At 51.4% G+C, this 13,921-nt stretch overlaps 1 protein-coding gene across 9 annotated transcripts in view; it reads right to left on the bottom strand.

The window, feature by feature from the left end:
- Positions 1-13,921, bottom strand: part of PTPRE (protein tyrosine phosphatase receptor type E) — a 148,666-nt gene that overhangs the window by 66,345 nt on the left and 68,400 nt on the right. The window contains exon 1 of one of the 9 annotated variants that reach the window (XM_059398815.1): positions 10,397-10,742. The exons of the other annotated variants lie outside the window; for them this stretch is intronic. The gene's annotated coding sequence lies outside the window, so the exon portion shown is untranslated. Of the gene's footprint in view, positions 1-10,396; positions 10,743-13,921 lie in introns of those variants that run through there. 9 annotated transcript variants of the gene reach the window in all.

Here is a 13,921-nt window from a genome sequence, read left to right as displayed (position 1 = left end):
ACCTCCTGCAAGGTCAGGCTCTCACGCGCCCAGCGTGGAACCAGGTTTCACTGGTTCCTCCTGGAACCAGGTTTCCGGTCCCTGCACGCCCCCAAGTAACGGCATCCCAGAAGCCCGGGCAAACATTTGTTCTTCAGCAATTTCTCTTTCCATTTGTGATGCTGATTAACCTGCATCTTATAATTCTCCTGGCTGGGCGCTCTCACGCCGTTTCCCAGCCTGGAACTTATTTTATAATCCGTGGATCCGTTCTCTCTACCGCAGTCAAGAAGCTCAACACTGGGAGCGACTTGCCCCAAGCGAGAGGAAAGCTGACGAATCAGATGGCACGTCACGTCCGGGGAGCCAACGGGGCGCTCACTGCAGCGACCCTCCCGTGCACACAAAATTATTTGCACTGGCAACCGGGACTCGAAGTATATACAGACAAAGTGCTGCACAGGACAGAAGTGGCCATGAACACAGACGACGTCGGGACACGCTTGTCTCTTGCCTGCCCTCCGCTTAATGGACCAGTTAGCAGTTATGTAACAACCTGGTGATGTCATCCACTAGGGACATTTGGGGAGCCTCAGGGGCAAAAAGGCTGGAGAGAGAAAAGCAGGAATGCAGGAGGGAGTCCGTGTGTCACGAGGGGAGCCCAGGAGCCAGACTGGGGGGAACGGCATGGCCCTTCCCTAAGGGCATGTGCCCCAGGGAAGGAAGCAGTTATCTTGTTCCTTGGTCATAGGAATAAGTGTCAGTCCCCCAGACCAGGTCTCTTTGCCTCCAGAGCATGTGGCCAGACCCTGCTCTGGGAGCCCCCTACCCCCTGGCTTTGCCATCTGCTGTGTGCAGGCGCTCAGGCAAGTCACTTCGGCAGTAGAATGCAGAGGGATCTCCAGTTCAAGGATCCCAGGAAGTCATGAGTGAGTAAGACCACGTGTGCAGAGGATACAGACCCACTGCATGATCGAGGCGGGGAGGGGTGGGCCTGGTTCTGGCCAGCAGAGGGCCGCCCTGGGGGTGGGAGCAGTCCCTGACCTCCGGGGAGAAGCCTGCAGGACCAGGTGGGAGCTGCCCCGAGAGCCTGCGGAATAAAGGACGGAGGGATACACAGAAAGCCCCCACTGCTCTGGACGGTCCTTGAACGGAGTGACCATGTGCCCGCTTGTCCCGGACAGTCTGGCTTCCTGCCCGCAGCTGGCATAATTACCAGCAGTGTCCCCTTTCTCTCCGAAGGTGTTCAGGCTTGGATGCTCCACTGTATGTGCGTGGATGTGAGATCACCATGCCCAACGGAGAGAGACATTTTGTGTCTCAGTATGAAACCTCACCAGACAAAAATGTGCTGAACAAATCCCCCTTGATAGAATCAATCTATTTAAGCATTATGAATTGGAGAATCCCAAGTCTGAAACCCCAAATTACCGAATTCTTCGTAGCGTCTTTTAAAAGTCACTGCTGCTCTCCCGGCAGCACGGAGCCTTCCCACGTTCAGGGGGACCTGGGCTCGGGGCCACGGGCCGTGTGACCTTGGGTCAGGGCTTTCCCTCTCTGAGTCTATAAAATGAGCACAACCGTGACTTCATGGAGCCTCGGGGGGAAAGTCTGCAAGATAAGGAGAAAGCCCTTCACACCCTTTCTGGAATGTGAATAAACACTTTACAATATGTTCAGTTCAAAGGCAGCCAAACCAGAAGCAACAGAATCACTCTTCTTTCTCTTAGAATAGACTCTGGGGTTCCGAGTCCGGGAAGGAGACCTAAGGCAGTTTTCAGTCCCAGAGACATAAGTCTTCAGCAGAACCAGGCAGTTCCGGAGCAGCGAGAAGTCTCAGGGTCATACTTCCGGCTGCACTAATGGGGCCGTGGCCGGGGACGTGTCTCCTGCTGGACTCCCGAGACCCTGCTGGGATACTGTGCCTCCTGGACACGAGGAGAAGGGCTGATCTGATGGCCTGGACAGGAAGACACCCCAGAGGAGGTGCTGACAGTGGCTTCCTAAGCCATCCTGGATGGAGAGGCTTATCCTGGTAAGACCTGCAGAGGACACATGAAGCGTCCCAGTGCCAGCCAGACCAAGCCCTCCCCTCCTGTCTCTCTGTAAGCACTGGGCCTGGCGCTCGTGCAAGACCTGGTGACTGGGGTGCTGGCTGGCCACACGGCCACAGAAGGAGGAGAGAAACGTGGCAGGATGAGAATGTGGCCTGGCTGCCTTTTGCCTTTGGAAGCATCATACCTAACTCAGTTGGGAAAGGGCCAGAACCTTCCAGCCTCTGCTCCCGAGTCTCCCCTGCTCCATCTCCTTCTCGCACCCCTGGCCAGCGGCCGTGGTCAGGACAGAAAGCCAGAGAAGATGTGAGCTCAGCCTGCAAGAGCTGAGGCCCACCAGACAGCTGGGCCTTGCCACGCCGGGAGCATGGGAGTGTGCTCAGCTCCCACTCGCCCAGGTCGGCTGCTGCCTCCATTCTAGAGCCCCGCAGCCTACAGGGAGAAAGGATGCCCATCGGCTGGATGGAGAGACAACAGGACTGGGTTTTAAGGCCTTATTCCTGGTCCCTGAAAGTTGCTAAGAATCTCTAGGATTTCTCCCTCCTGAATGGAGGCTATTTCGGGCAGAGGGAGCCCTGCTTCCTCCCCTGGCAGGTGCACAGGCCAGGGAACTCCGCAGGCAGCCCTGACACAGAGCTCGCCTCATTTCCCAAGAGGGGGAAGGATGCCTTCTTCCCGGGGAAGCGGGGGAGACTGCTCCCACCCCCTAGGGCTAGCCCACCTCTGGGAACGGCAGGAAGATAGCAAGCCAGCACTGGGACTCTGCAAGTTCACCTACAGAGGAACTGGGTACCCGGGACAGAACATGCACCCTTATTCCATAGACGACCGTTTCTAGGAGCGAGACAGATGAGGACGAGTGACGGTCCTGGCCACCACAGTGACATTCCCAGGGTGCGTGCTCTGGTGTGGACGCTGCTCCAAGCACGTTACACACGCGCGCCCCTGACCCTCACAGCAGCTCTCAGAAACATATAAGGCTCTCCTCATACCTTTCCGTGAAGGACTCTGAGGATCAGTGAAGTTAAGAAACCTGCCCTAGGCTTTCCAGCTGTCAACTGACAAAGCCAGAACTCAAACTCAGGCAGTCTGAACACAACCAGATTTCAGAAAACCAGGTCTCCACCGTCACAGTGAGCTCATCAGACCCGGGAATTATTCTGAAAGGCTGTAAGATTTTAGCAGGACAAGCAGGGGGAGCATGGGCCTCTGTCTAAACTGAGAAACATTTCCTCCCAGGACAAATAGAACACATTCTGTAAATTCCGGAAACTCGCTGAAAATATTTACTTTCACTTCTGCCTCACCCCCCAAAATGTATGAATTGTTTTGGCACTAACCGATGTTAGCGTTTTACGGGTTTGAGATTCCAAATATCTCCACTCAGAACTTCATTTTAATTCTGCAATACCTGGGAAACGCCCTTGCCTCCTAAAACGGGTAGTTAATAAATATTTGTTCAGCGAGTGAATGAAATGGCCAAAAGGTTTACAAAAAAAAAAAAAAAAAAAAAAAAAAGCCCAAGCTGAGCTTTGTTTCTTCCCGACCAATGTCTCTATAAACACCAGCTGCATCTTCTCAAATATTTATCAATATAGAATCACAGAATTTTATGTCCTTTGAGAAGTCCTTGTTCTGTTACCAGGAGAAAAAAAAAAGGCAAGGAAAGAGACCTCAAGAAAATGTATGTCAGAATCTGCTAGAAAGTCAGGTAAAAGGGAAATAGGAAATAGGAAAATAGGAAACAGGCCATGCGAAATGGAGTTTATTCGATTGTGTTTAGAAAAGTTCAGGTCAAATAAAGGTTGACCTCTTTAAGAACAGTCAGACTGGACATCAGCCGTATCAGACCCGTTCCAGCAAGGAACGTCCTTTTTATTTGAAATCCAAGGACAACAGTGAGGGACGAGGGGCAGAGCCCCCCCGGAAATGCTTTTCTTTGGTGGAAGATTCTTTCTTGGCACCTGACACCATCTCTGGGGTTCAGAAAGGCCCCTTTCGAGTGTCCTGGAGTAGGCTTTCTTCATTCTTTTATCCGCCCAAGTGTTTCTTGACCTCCCCTTTGGTGCAGCCCAGAGCCGGAAAAGTCAGGCAGTCAGAAGCAGGGGAATCGCAGCCCTGCGTCAAGGAGCCCCCCGAGCCCCGCCGGGGAGTTTTCAATGAAGATGCGACCCGGGACCAGCACGGCACAAACCCTGCTCCTCTCTTATCTGCATCTGGAAACTATGTAAACATAATTTAACAAGCTTGAAAGACTGTAAACCTCTTAATTTCCATCTGACTCAGACAGGAGGAAAGAGACGTAGATTAAGCGGTGATTTTCATGTCGAAGTTATCAAAGTGTCTAAGAAGCACCTCGGGGTTGATTGTTGTGTTCTGATTTAACCTTGCGGGTGAAAATCCACTTTCCCCTAGGTCTGTGAAACTGCACCCAGGGATGTTGGTGGTGTGGGCCCCAGCTGAGGCCAGGACTCCAGGGAGAAGGTGGATGCACCAGGCTTGGTCTCAGGAAACCCAGTGGTGTCATCACCACCCCCAAGACCTTCAGCGGAAGAGGAGAAACCACCAGCCAGCAATGGGTGTCATATGGGTTCAATGGCGTCCTCCTGATCCCCAAATTCATGTCTACCTGGAACCTCAAAATATGACCTATTTGGAAATAAGGTCTCTGCAGATGTAATTAGTTCAATAAAAATGAGGTCATGACGGGTTAGGATAGGTCCTAAAATGCATGCCTAGTGGCCTTGGAAGAAAGGAGAGCACACAGACATGCCCCCAAGAGAAGGCCATGTGAAGACAAGGCAGAGATGGGGCAATTCGGCCACGAGCTGAGGAACCCAGGGCTGGCCAGGAGCTGTCAAAGCTGGAAGAAGCTCGGAAGGAGGCCTTCATGGAACCTTCGAAGGCGACGCGGCCCTGCTGACACCCAGTGTCACACCTGCAGCCTCTAGAACTATGAAGGAACATATTTCTGTTGTTTTAAGCCTTGAAGTTTGCGTTAATGTCTTACAACAGCCCCACAAAACTAAGAACAGTTTCTAAAAATGCATCCGGTTTCCTGTCTGCCCGTGTCTCTCCCTTCACTGGCTGTAGGATCCTTCTGGATCCTTCCAGATCCTTCCGGACTCTCCTCCTTCCTCTTGCCCCATATCCATCAGTCCCCACGTCCCACCATGTTCTTCTCTCAGGCAAACCTCACACCTCCCTGTGCTCTGAAGGACAAGACCTCTTCCTCTACCCGACAGCAGTCAGGCGTCAGGGGGGAACACGGAAGCACAGAGCCTGGTACGAGTCCCGGAACACGGCAAGGACGAGTCGGAAGCGGCGGGCCTGCCCTGCACCGTCCGTCCACTCTGGGCCCCATCTCCAGACCGCTGGACCTTACGCGCCCTCACCTGCCGCCTGCTCGGGCCTCCCCTGGGGCCTGCAGCCGCGGCCGAGTTCTCTGACCACCTTCACAAGCTTGCCACAGTCACAGCATTCACTCATTTCTCTCTTCCTTCCTTTTCCTTTTTTCTTTTTTTTGTTTTAAGTTTTATTTTCTTAAGTAATAAAGCCTATGAGGGGCTCGAACTCACAACCCCAAGATCAAGAGTTGCATGTTCCTCTGACTGAGCCAGCCAAGCGTCCCTTACTCATTTTTTTCCAAACAACAACAACAACAACAACAACAAATATGTGTATTTTAAAAAGAACTCTTTTCATTAGTGTAAGTGGGAAAAGCATTGTTACTTGCCATATCCAGAGAGGACCTTAATTAATCAGTTCAGGGATGGGGAGGAAGGTGGGCGGTGAAACAGAGGCTCTTGAGTCAAAGGCTGCTGTCCTTTTGTTAAAGCGGTGGATTAGCAGGTTTCAGAGATGTTCAAGACACACTGAACCCAAAGCGAGCCTCTCTTTGAGTCTGAGGAAGGCAGGAGGAGACTAAAGGAGGGAAAGACTTTCTTCCTTTGTGATTCAAAGTTTTTCACAGGTTCGCTTAGTTTCCAAAGAAAACCATCAAGGACTTTGTGTATCAAGAAAGGGGAAAGACAACCTATAGAACAGGAAAAATATTTGCAAATGATATATATGAGGTAGAGATCTGGCTTCCAGGATGCATAAAGACACCCACAGCTCAACAGCAGCAAGACAATAACTAAGTCAAAACAACGAACGGAGACCTCAAGCGGATGCGTGTCCAGAGAAAACCAAAGAATGGCCAGCAAGCCCAAGAAAGGACACTCAGTGCACACTGATCAGTACGGAAATGCACAGCAAACCCGCAATCACACCCACCACTTCACACCCACTAGGGTGACTATAATTTTTAAAAAAGGAAGAAAGAAAGAAGAAACAAGGGTTGGTGAGGATACGAACGAACTTGAACCCTCATTCGTGGCTGACAGGAATGCAGAATGGCGCAACCACCGGGGTCAACTTTGACAACCCCTTAGAAAGGTAAACAGAATCTCAGTGGCACCCATTAACCCCAGCCCTGGGTGTATCCCTGAAAGAACTCACAACAGGTGCTCAAACAAAACTTGTAGCCAAAAATTCCTAGCAGCACTATCCACGATAGACAAAAGGCAGAAAACAACGTTCATCAGTGGATGAATGGATAAACCAAGCGTGTGGTCTGTCATACGATGGGATATTATTCAGCCATGAAAAGGAAGAAAGTATGGACACGTGCCAGGGCATGGATAATCCTCAAAATATATTGTTAAGGGAGAGAAGTCAGACAGAAAGGTCACAGATCATATGGTTTCATTAATATAAAATATCCACAAGAGGTAAATCAATAGAGACCGAACGCAGATTCGTGGTTGCCAGGGAATTGGGGGAGGAAGAGCAACTACAAAAGGCACAGGTGGTTCCTTCCGGGGCGAGGCCGACGTCTTGGAACTAGGTAGAGTTGGCAGTTACACAGCAACGTGTTGGAACTAGGTAGAGTTGGTAGTTACACAGTGTTATGGGTGTACTAATCCTGAATCGTTCTCTCTAAGATGGCCAATATTCTGTTGCATGAATCTTAACTCAGTAAGGACAGATCACCCGAGGACCCCCGCATCCTATGGTTTGGGTTAAAAGGCACCATCTCCACTTCGGCTTCTAAGATGCTCATGGACAAGAACACCTGCAGAAGTGGGAGTAAGAAGCATCCGTTGAGTGCTGTGTACTCAGTGCTAAGTACTTAGTACTTTCCATCATTCACCCCTTTAATCCCCGACTGCAAGAATAAGAGAGTGGGACCATCCGTGTCCTCCCTTTCCAGGCGAGGAAACAGCAGAAGCACCCAGTGACGTGGGGCAGTCTCGCAGTTCCTCGGGGGGGGGGGGGGGGGACACTCTGGGGGGGGCTGCGTGGGGCCTTGGAACCGCTGCTGAAGATGCGGGGGGTCCCGGCCGGCGCACGGAGCCCCTGCAGGCTTCAAAGCTGCAAACTTTCCCTCTTCCGTATTAATCATTTCTCTTGATTAAATACTAGTCCTACATTCTGTGGGCCCCATTGTGCAAAATTACATGGAGAGCCTGCATTGCAAATTACACTCATCAGTAGAAGTTACACAGCAACATTTATACTAATTAAGTTAGGTCGCATTTCTTTAGCTCTAATTTTAAAACACTGGCAGAACGCCAGGTGCCTTATGTCCATTCATAAGCTGCTACACACGGATGGGGTAAAATGTCCTTTTAAGTTTCCAGATATTCAAGATTATTTTACACTTAAAAACTGCTTACTGACCTTATTATGCCACTTTCTTCTCTCCCCAGCCCCCCCCCCCCTTTTTTTTGCGCCGTAATCAGGATGGATATAACAAGGTAGAGTTTTAAAACACAAATCTTACAGCATGCTTTGGAATCAACAGGGCTTGTATTCTTTAATGCATTAGAAAACATTTTTGGTGAAAGTTTGTTTTCCCAGAGCATGGCTGGTTTTTAAAATTTGTTTCCCAAAGAAATGCAAATCAGTGCCCTCCAGTGTCATCGGGACGACAGGAGGGCAGACAGGACAAGCACGGTAGTCAGAGCCGTGCTGCCTGGGGTCTGCTCCCAGGCAGGCGGTGGGTCAAGCACATCAGAACAGCCTCATCTTGGCCCCCTGGTCACTGCTTTAAATGAAGCCTCAGCGAGGAAGTGACAAGCCAGGATTTGAACCCAGCGTCTGGAGAAGCCCATATCTATGTGGGTACATGTGCGTGGCGTATGTAAAGGGACAGAACACGTCATACATAAGACACAGGACCCCCAGATCTTGCAAGAATGAGTTGATGTTGCCTGTCCTTTAGTTCATTCCCATGTTTTCAGAATGCCCGGTGCCCGGTGCTGGGAAGACAACCATGAGCAAAAGCAAGCGTCGTCCCTCGGCACTCCCGGCTCTGATACTACCGCGTTTTCCCGCCGGCCCCATCGCTGCCTCCTTCCCCGCCAGACCCTTTTCTATTGCGGGAGGCCCTGGAGTCAGGCAGTGACGTCCACTCTCAACTTCCTCCCTCAGAGCATTCTCTTCCCTATGCTTTTCCCTTTGGAGCTCTCCTGCCGGGGCCACCCATATACAAACTTCCTGAGCGCCGTCACACCTCAGCTCACCTGCAGTAAAATACTCCACACAGAAAGCTCGGGCTTCACCCACTGTGGGCCCTTCTCCAGCACACGCACCCACGCCACCCAAGGGGAAAGCAAGCGAACGCAAAACCGAACGCTTCTTAAGAATTCCCTCCCCCCATCCACGCCACGCTGGGCCCCTTTTTTCTACATGCTGATCCCTGCCCAGCACACACGCAGGCACGGGCACCCAATCAGATTTCTCTTTAGCAAAGAACAGTTGGGGCGGCTCATAGTTGCCGGGAAGGTGACCGAAGCCCGCTCCCACCATAGACAAAGCCCAGGCGGTCTTCCCTCTAGACTTTTCCAACAGAAGATAGTCTAAGCTTCTCTCTAATGCAAACAAGATAAAGCCAATGTTATATTTACAGTGAACTTGGTTCCCATTTGTCCTGCTCTGTGTGGAGGCCCAGATGGGCAGGGAGCCCCTTCTACCTGGGCTGCGAGGGCAGCTGGCAGAGAAATGTCCGTCACTGGGCATAGTCCCCTCCTGGGGTGTGCTGTGGTTCTGCACGGCTGAGCGCTCGGGGGCAGGGAGCCAGGTCAGTGCTGGTTAATATGGGGATGACTGGTGTCCTTTGAGAGGAGAACAGAACTTGTGGGGACACCAAGGAAAGACGGGCGTTCCGGAATAAACCGGCTGAAACAAAGCAGCACACAGAATGCCACGTGTCAAGCCCCAGCAGGAAAGCTCTTCCCGTCGTAGGTCTCCAGAATAATTCCTCGGTGAGTCGTATCTGGGTTTATCCAGGGAGGAGACAACTGACAAGTAATTTTTGATAAATCACTCGAAATTGATAAACCGTGTTTATCACGCACGGTTCGACCGCGGCCTGCTTAAAAGTCAGAGAGGAAAGGAATGTGGGCAGAGAAAACTCTTTCTCTAGCTTTCTGGGGTAATGTTCTGAATTACTGGTTAGTCTGCTTTCAGCTCAAATACTTCCTAAAATGCCTTAATTTTCACGTTAGTTGGAAGATGCGCATCCAAAACTTTCAGCCTGTTCTCCCCGCTTCCGGTACCTCTGGTTTCTCGATTTCAAGGGAAGGAGAAAGCGCTTGTACGTTCATCAGCCGTGTTTGAAGCAGGAAGGCACACGGCTGGCATGAATCACTTGGACAAAACTGCAGAGCGACCGTCTCCGCGGAGCTGCATCTTACGAACCGGCGAGACGGTTTTACACTCCCACACAGCCGGGGCCGCGAACACAGCTGCCGCGACATTCCTGAACTACCGGGAAGTCACGACATGAGCTATTAAACTTTAAAAGCTTAAAGGGGACGCCTGGGTGGCTCAGTAGGTTAAAGCTTGGGTCATGATCCCAGGGTCCCAGGATCAAGCCCCGCATCGGGCTTTCTGCTCCAGAAGGAGCCTGCTTCCTCCTCTCTCTCTGCCTGCCTCTCTGCCTACTTGTGATCTCTGTCTGTCAAATAAATAAATAAAATCTTTAAAAAAAAAAAAAAAGCTGTTGGAGGGGGATGCTTGGGTGGCTCAGTCAGTTAAGCCTCTGCCTTCGGATCAGGTTGTGATCTCAGGGTCCTGGGAACGAGTCCCACATCAGGCTCCTTGCCCCGCGGGGAGCCTGCTTCTCTCTCTGCCTCTGCCTGCCGTGCTGCCTGCTTGTGATCTCTCTCTATCTCTCTGACAAATAAATAAATAAATAAAGTCGTAAAAAAAGAAAAAAGCTGTTGGAGAATAACACACAACCCCAGCGAGAGATGGAGGAACCTTCCAGAAATCCCCTTTCCCGTCCGTATTCCGCATCCATGGATACTCACAGAGCAGCCAGTCTCTGAGCAGCCCCTAGGGGGTCACCGTGTTCAAACCCACGTCCACCGCTGTGGCGTCTCCCTGGCTGACAAGATGAGCATCTCCACACGGGCTGCGGAGGCCAGAGGCGACGCACTCTTCACCCCGTAGTCCCTTTGGAATCCTCCTTCGGAGGCTGGCGGCTGCTGGCACGCAGGCGAAGTTGTCAGAAACCAGAGCCCAACATCCAGCAGGGGAGAGGGACAGGAGAGCTCGCTCATCTCTCGTTGAAATAAACACTTAAAAATAAATTTATAATTGCGGCAGCATAGTGACTTTTTTTTTGTTTGTTTTATCCAGCTTACAGTAAATCAGTAAGAAAAGCGGCATACAACCCGGGCTGGCTTCCAGGAGTGTGGAGCCGTGGCGGGCGGCGGTGCGGGCCAGGGAAGCAGAGCCCGCAGGGGTGCGCTGAGCTCGCAGGGCGGAGGCCGGGAGAGCATCCACGGCCCGCAGGCCCCCGGGAGGAGCGGACCGCGCAGCCCCAGTCTCCAGCCCCCACGCTGCACGTTTCTTTCTCCCAAGTTACTGCTGATGCTACACTTTCAAACGGGCTCCTCCAAGGCAGAACGAGAACTCAAAGCTCTTTCAGATGCACTTCACAACTCAACCGGCGTGCACACACGGAAGTGAGACGCCCGTGGGCACATGTGCTATGAGTGCTTTTCTCCCAAAGAGGGTGAGAAGGTAACGTTCCTGCACTCTGGAGTTCTCGCTCGGCCCGAAGAGCAAGTCTATTTCAGGCAATGGTGCAGCTTTGCAGAGTCAACTTCTCATACCAAAAATATCTCTGCTTTCCTCCACGGCACTTCCTAAAATAAAAAGGGAAACGTACCCACAACACGACTCTCGTGTGTTAGCCGAAAAACCGAAACTCCTGCCACTGGCCTGTTCTGACCGAGTTCTCCTTCCCCTGTGACATTGTGGAAGTTTCTTGATTTCACAGTCTGCAGGTTGAGCCACATCCCTGGGAAAGCGGCGGCTTCCTAAAGAGAGTGCCCTTCCCGGTGGGGTGTGTGTGTGTGTGTGTGTGTGTGTGTGTGTGTGTGTCTCGTGTCAGCATCACACGGGCACAGACAGCTGTAATGCTTAGTCTAGTCTTGCAGATGGATGCTCACACGGGTGCATCGAAGCAGCCCACGACGTGGGACAGGGGTCTGCTGCAATGTCTAACTTTATTTTATTCATACGACGACAATTCCTCTGCCCATCCCCAGGCACAGATGTTCACTCGGTCCCGGGAATTTGATTTCCAGCACTGTTTACTGAGTACTTGCTGTGGGCAAGGACTGTGCTAGGGAGTTATATACTCTGCTCCAATTAATGCCCAATTGTGTCTGCCTCCAATAAGGAAAAAATCGGCAACAGTCCTGGAGATGAGTTCTGTGTGGCAGGGACGGTGAACAGGCCTTGATCAGCTACCGGGACAGTGTTGGGCCCAGAATCATCGGCTTCTCAGATCTCTGCCTCGCTGTCCTTGGTGACTTAGAGGATCACATTAGTTGTCAGTAAATCCATTGATTTTCTGAAAACGCCGCTTCTCATTCATTTTTCTGTTGATAAGGAATTTCTGCGACAATCATTGCAAACCATCTCTCCTGCAGACAGTCAGTGCAACGCGCCTGCAACACGATTGAGATCTCTCCTATTCCCGAAGGGGGCCATTATTTCCACCCGTTGCCATGGAGATGCTGCAGCATCGCGGCTGTGCGCTCAACTGCTTCCCACCGCAGTCATACCACACACTTAAATCAAATCATTTGTTTCACACGGCACAGGTTTTTCTGGAAAACAAACACCTGGCTACGTAAAACTTAGCGGAGCGGCTCGCTTCATCTCGCGGTGGGATGAATGGGGACAGCCAGCAGTGTCCTGCACACCACCCAGCCTCGACCGGGGCGGCGAGATGAAAAAGAAGCAGCAGAGACCTCTCATGCTACCTTGATGATCAGTCCCTTTGATTAACTGCTGGAGGAATTCCTTACTGTTTCCAATGACCCCAGAAGAGCTTCTAAGAAATCAAAAGTAATATAACTCGGAATCACCAAAAATAAATGTTTCCTGGTTGGGAGGTCACGTTTACTGGACCTCTGCCATGTTCATTTTTGAAGCGAGGGTTGAGTTCAGCGATGCGTGCAGCTCCCACATGGGTTTTCCTTGTAACTAGCACACACACGTATATGCACACAAACATATAACCCTGTGTGGCCGTGAATTCCCGAGGTTTCTAACTGTGAGGTCTGGTTTCCACCAAACAAGGGAGGTTCTATTCACATGCTGAACTCCCCCTGAACTCGCGGGTGCTGGTGCCCTGAGGCTCTCACCTGGAGCTCAGGCTGGGAGAAGGGATTGATCCCTTGACAGCCCCACAGCAGAGTAGGGACGGGAGGCACGGCCCTGAAGGTGGCAGGTGGACACCTCCCTTTGGAGCCTGTGGATTTCAGGGCTTTACCGTCTGCGACACTGGGCCAGCAGTTGGCCGTCCTCGGCTTTTACAACAAATGGTCTTAAGAGTTGGCTTGGATATTAATCAAAAGGGAGAAATAATTTGGATTGGACTTCAGAGGCTGCTGTTTGGAAAAGCCGGTAATTAACTAAAGCCAAACTTCAAGGAAAATGTCAAATCTAAATTTGGCCCCAAATCACAAGGTTAACCCGAATTTGAGTCAGGTTATTTGGGCGTTTAGGTATCTTCTCCCCATGACATCCCCCCTCCCCACCAATGCCCTTGATTTGTTTGGTTGGTTTTTGCTTTGCTTTACCTTTTCTCTTATTTTCTTTCTTTCTCTCTCTCTCTCTCTTTTTTTTTTTTTTTTTTTTTTTTTTTTTTGCCATGACTCTATTAAGATTGGCCAGGCTTGAAGCTGAGAAGGTTTGTTGTTTTAGGAACAGAAAGAAAACTCTCCCCACATAGGAAAGAATGTCACGGGGCCTTAAGCCTAGGCTACAACAATGAATAGACGCGCTTCTCGCAACACCCACTCCGTGAAGAAAGAGGGTCGTTCCTTTTACAGTAACCCCTGCCCCTCCCCAGCCAGGACGCCGCAGACGGTCTGTGTGAGGTCAGAGCCGGGGGGGGCTGTGGGCCGAGCTGTCCCAGCGGCTCTCCGCATCCTCCTTCCCAAGGGAAGCAGAGACTTCGTGAGCTGAGCCGCTCACGTGCAATGAGGCGTGGAGTGGAAGCTGGGATCCCGGGGGCAGGGGGCGGGGGGACTGGACGGACAGGAATGCACGGGCCGGGGTTCCACACTGTGGGGCCACACCTAAAAAAACAGGGTGGCCTCAGGAGGAAAGCTTCTAAAGGAAATTCCTTTTTTTAAGATTATACTTATTTATTTTGAGATAGAGAGCACAAGTAAGGGAGCAGCAGGCAGAGGGAGAAGCAGGCTCCCTGCTGAGCCAGAAGCCCAACGTGGGGCTCGATCTCAGGACCCCAGGATCATAACCTGAGCAGATGTTTAACCCACTGAGCCACCCAGGAACCCCATGAAGGA

The sequence above is a fragment of the Mustela nigripes genome, chromosome 4, assembly GCF_022355385.1.
Source record: "Mustela nigripes isolate SB6536 chromosome 4, MUSNIG.SB6536, whole genome shotgun sequence".
Lineage (NCBI taxonomy): Eukaryota > Metazoa > Chordata > Mammalia > Carnivora > Mustelidae > Mustela > Mustela nigripes.
The sequence above is the reverse complement of the archived record's forward strand: the minus strand, read 5'-3'. Positions and strand labels throughout refer to the sequence as shown.